Here is a 7,446-nt window from a genome sequence, read left to right as displayed (position 1 = left end):
ACTCAGTTTCCAATATTTATAGTAATGTATAGAAACATAGAAGTTACATATATATCTGATCCCCACTCAGGCTGGACTTAGGACTCTTCTGGAAGGTCAAAATATGGGCAGATCTCCCAGGACTGAGCAGGACCCACGATTTCTGCTAATACCAGGGGTTCTAGTCCTTCTTCACTGTTAAAACCTTTCTTGTTCCTTGTGAATCCAGGCAGCCTTAATTAAAGGCATCCCCAAGTCTTAAAGCCTTAGGGAGCATCACAACACACAACACACAACACACACTGGCTTGGGTCTTTGCTTTGGGATAGGCTGTTAACCAGATTATATTATTTTTCTCTCCTAAAATACAAAAATCATCCATCACAAAAAGAACTGATGAATGACACTAAAATTGAAAGACACAGAAAGAAAAGCCAGTCACCAAGACCACTCATTAAAGATAATATGCCGTCATAATTAGAAATAGTAATAGCAATAATAATAGTAAATCTTTAAATCGTGCTTAGTCTGTGCCTGGTACTATTTTAAGGGCCTTACACACTTAAGTCATTTAATCTTCACAATAACCCAGTGAGTTAGGTGACATCATTATCCCCATTTTACAAGGCAGTAAAATGAGGCACAGAGAGGTTAAGGGAATGGCCAAAAGTCACACAGCCTTTAAGCGGCAGAGGCAGGAATCAAACCAGGCAGTGTGACTCCAAAGTCCAGGCTCTTGTCCAGTACCCCGGAGTAATTTAAGGACCTTGGTACTGACCTTGTCTCCAGACGGAGCAAAAATGCAACGGCTCCCATTTCCAAGGCTTGTCTGTGAGTGTGACCCAAGAATCGCAGTCTTTCAACGCCCTGAGGCACCGACCCAGACACCCAGAAACGGCCCTAGACAAGGCGCACGTGCAGTGGGCTCTAGGCGGGGACCCCTGGCACCGCAACAGAGCGCCCTTCGGTGTCCCACGGCCTCTCCCAGGGGACTCCCTCCTCGGAGACGAGGCTGCAGGGGACGGGTGAGGGAGGGGCTCCTCTCCACGCACGCCCACCCGCAGCACAGCCCTACTCGGGGACAGAGCAACGGCAGGACGGCCCGGGCGGAGCCAGGAAAGGTGACCCACACCCGCACCGGGATGTGGGCGTCCAACGGGCCCCCCCAACTCACCCCACACTCAGCGTCCGAAACTAGACGACCACCTGCGGGGCGGGGCACAGAGGCCACTTCCGGGCCTCTCTAGCCACCTCCCCACAGCCACTCTGTCGTTTACTGGCTCCCCGCCCCTCCTCTCCCCTCCCCTCTGGCTATTACACAGCCTTTTAAAAAACGACTTTTTCGGCTGTAACAAAGGGAGAAAAGCAAGGGGCCGATCTCTGTCTACAGTTTGCTACATTTGCGAATAGAAGCAAGTAAAAAGCATTTAAATCACAGTTTCTTACAGTCGGAAAGTTAATTATAGTTTCTCGTAGTCAGAAAGAAACTCTGGAAAAACACATAAGAAAATTAATAATAGTAGTTACCTGGAGGAATGAACAGGTAGAAACTCAGTGAAGAGGAGGATAAAGGTGAGAAGAAGAGTGTTATTCTACATGTTTTAAATATATTTCTAATTTTAGAGCTGATTGTATTGCTTAATTAAAACATTATAAATACGTAACTGTTTTAAGGAGCATGCTGAATTGTTTACATAGAAAGTCCAAGATAATCTAATACTCAAATTACCATGATTAATAAGAGAGTTTAGCAAGATTGTGGAATTTTTAAAAATTCATAGTTGCATTTCCCATTACCAGCACAAGTTAGAAAATGTGATTTTTAAAAGATAGCAGTTATAGGAGCAAAGAAAGACATAAGATACTTAATGGAAACAGTGTAAACTTTTATTTGTTAAGGATAGAAAATGGAGACATATACCATGTCTGTGTATAGGAGAACTGAGTAGCATAAAGATGTCGTTTCTTCCTAAATTAGCATCCAAATTCAATGAAAATCCCAAGAATGTGTTCCTGGAACTTAACTAGTTGATTTTAAGTTCATAGGGAATGATGAAAGAGTGAAGAAGATCCAGGGAAATTTTTGAGCAAATGGAGGTGCAGAAATTTACTCTACCTGATAAAAGGATTTATTATAAATGTATAGTACTTAAGACAGTGTAGTATTGGCACAATTGTAGACAAATAGACCAGTGGAACAGAATTAAGGGCTGAGAAACAAACACACGTGTGGAAGTTTGCTGACAGATGTGGCATTACAAGTCAGTGGGGAAAGAAGGAGCTACTGACGAATTGTACTGTGGTATTTGGATACCCAAATGGAAAAATAAAATAAAATTGAGTTCCTACTTCACACATGCACAAAAATCAATTCTAGTAAGATTAAAGACTTAAAAGTCAACAAACGAACTTTTAACACTTTTGAAAGAAAATTTAGGATCCTTTCTTTATAACATCAAGGAAAGCAGGATTTGTTTTTAAAATGCACAAACATACAAACTGTGAAGGAAAAAAATAAATAAATTTGACCTCATTAAAAATTAAAACTAAATAAAAAGATGCCAGAATCTAATGGAAAAGACAAAGGAAAGACTGGGAGAAGATATTTGCAACATGTATAATCAACAAAGGACCAGTACGCTAATGTATAGATGTATAACATCTATAAATAGATAAGAAAAAAGTCCAGCAATCAAACAGAAGAAAATGACAAAAAACATGCACAGGCAATTCACAGAAGAGGAATCTTGAATGACCAATAAAGATAAGCAAATACGCTTAATCATTAGTAATTAAGGAAAGGCCGATTTTAAGCCATTTCTTACCCATACCTCAACAATAACATTTGTGAAAAATTTGGAACTCTCATACACAGTTTATGAGAGTATAAATTGGTACACTCATCTTAAAAAGCAATTTTGAAATATATAGGAAAGTTGAACATGATATACACATTGGCCCAGCAGCTTCCAAGTATTTACCTTGTAGGAGCTCTTGTACATAAACAAAAATGTCCATTGAGTGACTATTCCAGGTCAGACAGTTTTAGGTGCTCAAGATACAATGGCAGCAAAAAAAAAAAAAAAGGGGGCAAAGATCCCCGCCTTCATAGAGCTAATGTTCCAGTGGGAAGTGACCAAAAAAAAATTAGAATGGGAGTTGATGAGCACTATGATTAAAAAAGAAGAAGAAAGTAAAATCAAGGTAGGGAGATCGGGAGTCCTGGCATGGGAGGGGGGCTGGCTGTAATATCAAATAGGAAAGTCAGTGTAAGTCACATTGAGGAGATGATATTTTAGCCAAGATCTGAAAGAGATGAAGGAGTTAGCCCTGTGCATATTTGACGAAGAGCGTTCCTGGTAGAGGAAACAGCAAGGAAGCTGGGGTGGCTGAGGTAAGAGTGAGCAAGGAGAATATAAGAGATAAGATCATGGAGAAAACAGGGGTCAGATTGTATAAAGGGGGTCATTGCAAGGACTTGAGCTTCTAAGTGAAATGGAGAGCCTTTGCAGAGTTTCAAGGAAGAGAATAACATTCTGACTTAAATGATGACTCTGGCTGCTGTGTTGAAAATATCCTGTAGGGTAGCAAGGACAGAAGCAGGGAGACCACCAAGAAGTCTATTGTGGTACTCAGGCGAAGGGATGATGATATCTCAGTCCAGAGTGGTAGTTATGAAGGTAGTAAGAATTCCAGATATATTCTGAAGGTAAAAACAGCATGATTTCCTGACAAATTGGATATGAGATGTAAAAGAAAAAGAGAATTCAAAGATGATTACAAGGTTAGACTAATTGCAAGGATGAAATTACCATCAACTGAGATATGGAAGATTATTGGGTAGAGAAAGTTTAGCGAGGGGTAATCAATATGTGGCTTTCGGTCGGGTTAAGTTTGACATGCTGGACCAATCATTTGCCCATTTGTTCTCACATTCATTCCTCACCTTCCTCTGCCCTCCTCCGTATCTCAGAGAACATTTCCCAGACTTCTTTGCCCTCTGGTTTCTGGATAGGTTTGGCCAATGGGAGTCACGGGAAGAATATTGGCGGGTAAGAGGAGAGAGGCCAGGGAATTTCTCCCATGGTCTCTCTGTGCTTTTGCGGGGGTGGGGGGGGTGTCTCTAGCAACAGCTGTGGTTCACCCCTTGCTCTAACTCCTTCTCTCTGATACTTCCTTCTGTGATTCTCACTTAGAGTTCTTCATGATCCAGCTTCAGTTGGGTGAATCAACATGCCTGCCCTTGTCCTTCCAGCTCTAAGGGTGGTAACAGTTTCCTACTATTGCTGATCTCTGGGTTGCCTCGCCATTTCCTGTGTGGCTCCTCAGCTTTTCCATCACCTTACAACTCAGTCTCTGTATTAAATTCCTGGTATTTGATATACCTAGAGTGCTTCCTTTTTTCTGAGTGTACTCTGACTGATTTCTGAATGTACTCTGAAGTAGAGATATTGAGAAGGCAGCTGGAGATATGAATTTGGAAATCGGAGAAGAAGTCAGGGCTGGAAATATGAATTTGAGAGTAAGAAGCAGAAAGGCAGTATATAAATCCATGAAGGTGGATGAGATCACATAGAAAGTGAGTATCTATGAAGAAAAGAACAGAATTGTAAAGTGGGCTCCCAGGAAGCTGACTCAAAACTTTGAGATTTGTATTCAGAAATTTTATTGAGATATGTCTTCAGGAATAACACTCATGAGGGATTCAGGAAACGAGACTAGGCAAAGTAGTTGAATTGTGATGCAGTTACAAGAAAGGGTCCAGCTGATTTTATCAGGGGCTCATGAAGAGGGATGGTCCTTTAGAATTGCCCTGCCTTGATGCAAGGTGTGTGGGAGTGGAAGGTGTGTACCCTTGTATGAGGCAACTCTTTGACTGATATCAATTCCCAGAGAAAGGCTTAAATAAGAGCCATCAGCTACTGACTCTCCAAACAGCTGGGAAAAGGAATGCCTCATTTGGGTAGTGTAGCGCAACATCCACTACTGTCTACCCTTGAACCACTCTGATCCATTTGTTTGATATAATAAGGAATGGGAACAACTACTACAGAATTCTGCTCTCTTCCTGGAGAAATTTACAAGCGTAGATGGGTAGGAAGAATTACAGCCCCCACTGACACAGCACCTCTTAAAGTTGTAAAGGATATTCATTTTCTTCCTCCTCTACTACCTGTTCTACATTCCCCTCATCCTTAAATATTACCTCTGATGGTCTGGGTTGTTTTCCAGGTGGGTCACCATACACTCATCGCCGAGAGGTCTAAACTTCTGGTCACTAAGCTCTTCTCAGGCTACAGCTGCTTCACTAGTCCATTTAATATAAAGATTGCTCAGGGGAGGACCAAGAGACATCCATTCAAGTGGATCACCTGAGTGATAAAATTTTCTTCCCTGTCCCCATTGTGTAATAGCAGCCCTACTTTCTGATGATAAGACAATCAACTCCTGCCAGAGTGGTGACTCCTCTCCTTGTCTGCTGATGTCTTGGAAAAAAGGAGGCTAAAATATCTGGGCGGCAGCCCTACCTTTCAGTTTATAGGGAGTCTCCCTGTTTCTCATGGTAGAGATATTCTTTTAGGAACTAAGACTTCTAGGCTCACAGAGGGTAGAAAGCACAAATTTCCCCACGTGGGTCACTAGGAGGGAAAGAATTCAGGGCCACTTCTACTTCTATTCCTTAGTTCCTGGATACACCTGTTTATATACGCTACTTAATTATCATTGACATGGTTTCTATGCTTTGCTCTGGAAGATGACACACCATTGTTCAGAGTATCATCTTCAAGTTAGCACTTCAGCTGTGCTTTCCAAAGGTCATTCCATTGCTCTATCTGGCCAGCAGGTTCTTGGTGGTTAAGTGTGGTAGTCACCTCCCTTGAATCAATGTGAAGTTATGAGGATCCTATGTCAGTGAATCAAAGATTTTGTATGTTCTTGGATAATAGTGCTAGCTGAGTCCTGTGAGAAGGAAATCCATACCCAGAATATGTGTTAATTCCAATCAAGATGAATCACTTCCCATTTGAGAGAGGAAGATGTTCTATGTAATCACGTGCCACCAATGGAATTGATCCCTTCATAATATGGTACCATATCAAGTACTCAATATTGATTTCTGTTGCAAGTAAGTTGGACATTCAGCAGTAGCTATACACCATTGATGAGAAGGATCCCATGGTGTTAAGCCCATAGATAGCCTCCTTCTCTGCTACCATGTCTACCCTGTTCATGAGTCCATTGTGCCAGCACTGGGTGGCCAATGACAAAGGCTGGCTGATATAAACCAGCTGAGTCATTCTGTCTGCTTATTTATTACCTCCTCCATGATGTATGGTCTATGATGGGCTTTAACATGTACTGCAATGATCTTCAGACTTTCTACTCACTCTCATAGGTCCATCTACATGCCTCTTACTCAGACCTCCTTCTTTTTGATCTTCCAATCTTTTTCCTTCCAGAGACCTACAAACCAGCCATGACATTCATCGTTGCCCTGAATGTATATATATTCTTACCTGTAGCCATTTTTTCTTTCTACCCAATAAATGACCAGGTGCACCACCCAAAGCTCTGCCCTCTGGATGCAATTCCTCTACTGACATACTATACCAATTCATCTATGACCCAAACTCAGCGTTTTTCCTCCTCTGTCAATTGGTCGTAAGGAACCCCCATCCACCACCATCATCACGCACTCATATAGTCATAAGGATGAGCTGAGGGGTAGGTGCTAATGCAGCAGAGATGGATGACAGGAGAGTATGGGACATCTTCTCAGAAAGCTTACTTGTCCTCCAGCTCTGCACATGTCCAATCCTGTACTTACCACTCCCATCTTATGATGCATTGTTGCTGGACCCATCCAATATTATATCTTGGTGAATCTGATAGAACTCAGTTTATAATGGCCATCTCTGGCTACATGCTCATTTTATATCACATGGTTGGGTGCTCTTTCTCTACCAAGACCTAGAAGCCCAACAGGAGATGTTTTTCAAAGATGTATAATTCACTGTGTATGTTATGGCCTTGCTCCAGATCCATAGGGGTCTATGTAGTGATTCTCTTCTTAGGGCTTGCTATGAACTCCTTACAGAATGTTTTCCACAATGGACACCTGTAATACCCTTAATACCTATCATATGGCCCAAGGAATAGTGCTGCGTGTTCTGCAGCCTGGACCTCCTGCAGAATCCTTCCCTGCCTTGGATCTCAGTTAAGTCTGGCCACTTTCATTACTCAGTAAATGGGTCAAGGAATTTTTCCCAAGTGTGAAATATGCTGCTTCTAGAATCTGAAAATGGAAACCAGGCATCGTGCTACCTTATTAGTAGTAGAAGTGTAAGATGCAATAATTTCTTCTTCACTCTAGAGAGAATGGTCTAGCATATCCCAGGCAACTAGACATACCTAATATCTTCACTTTATGTGGTTGGCACCTGAATCTTCATTGCATATATCTTC

Source organism: Ceratotherium simum, chromosome 13 (assembly GCF_057802395.1).
Source record: "Ceratotherium simum simum isolate JZ-2026a chromosome 13, ASM5780239v1, whole genome shotgun sequence".
NCBI lineage: Eukaryota > Metazoa > Chordata > Mammalia > Perissodactyla > Rhinocerotidae > Ceratotherium > Ceratotherium simum.
The sequence above is the reverse complement of the archived record's forward strand: the minus strand, read 5'-3'. Positions refer to the sequence as shown.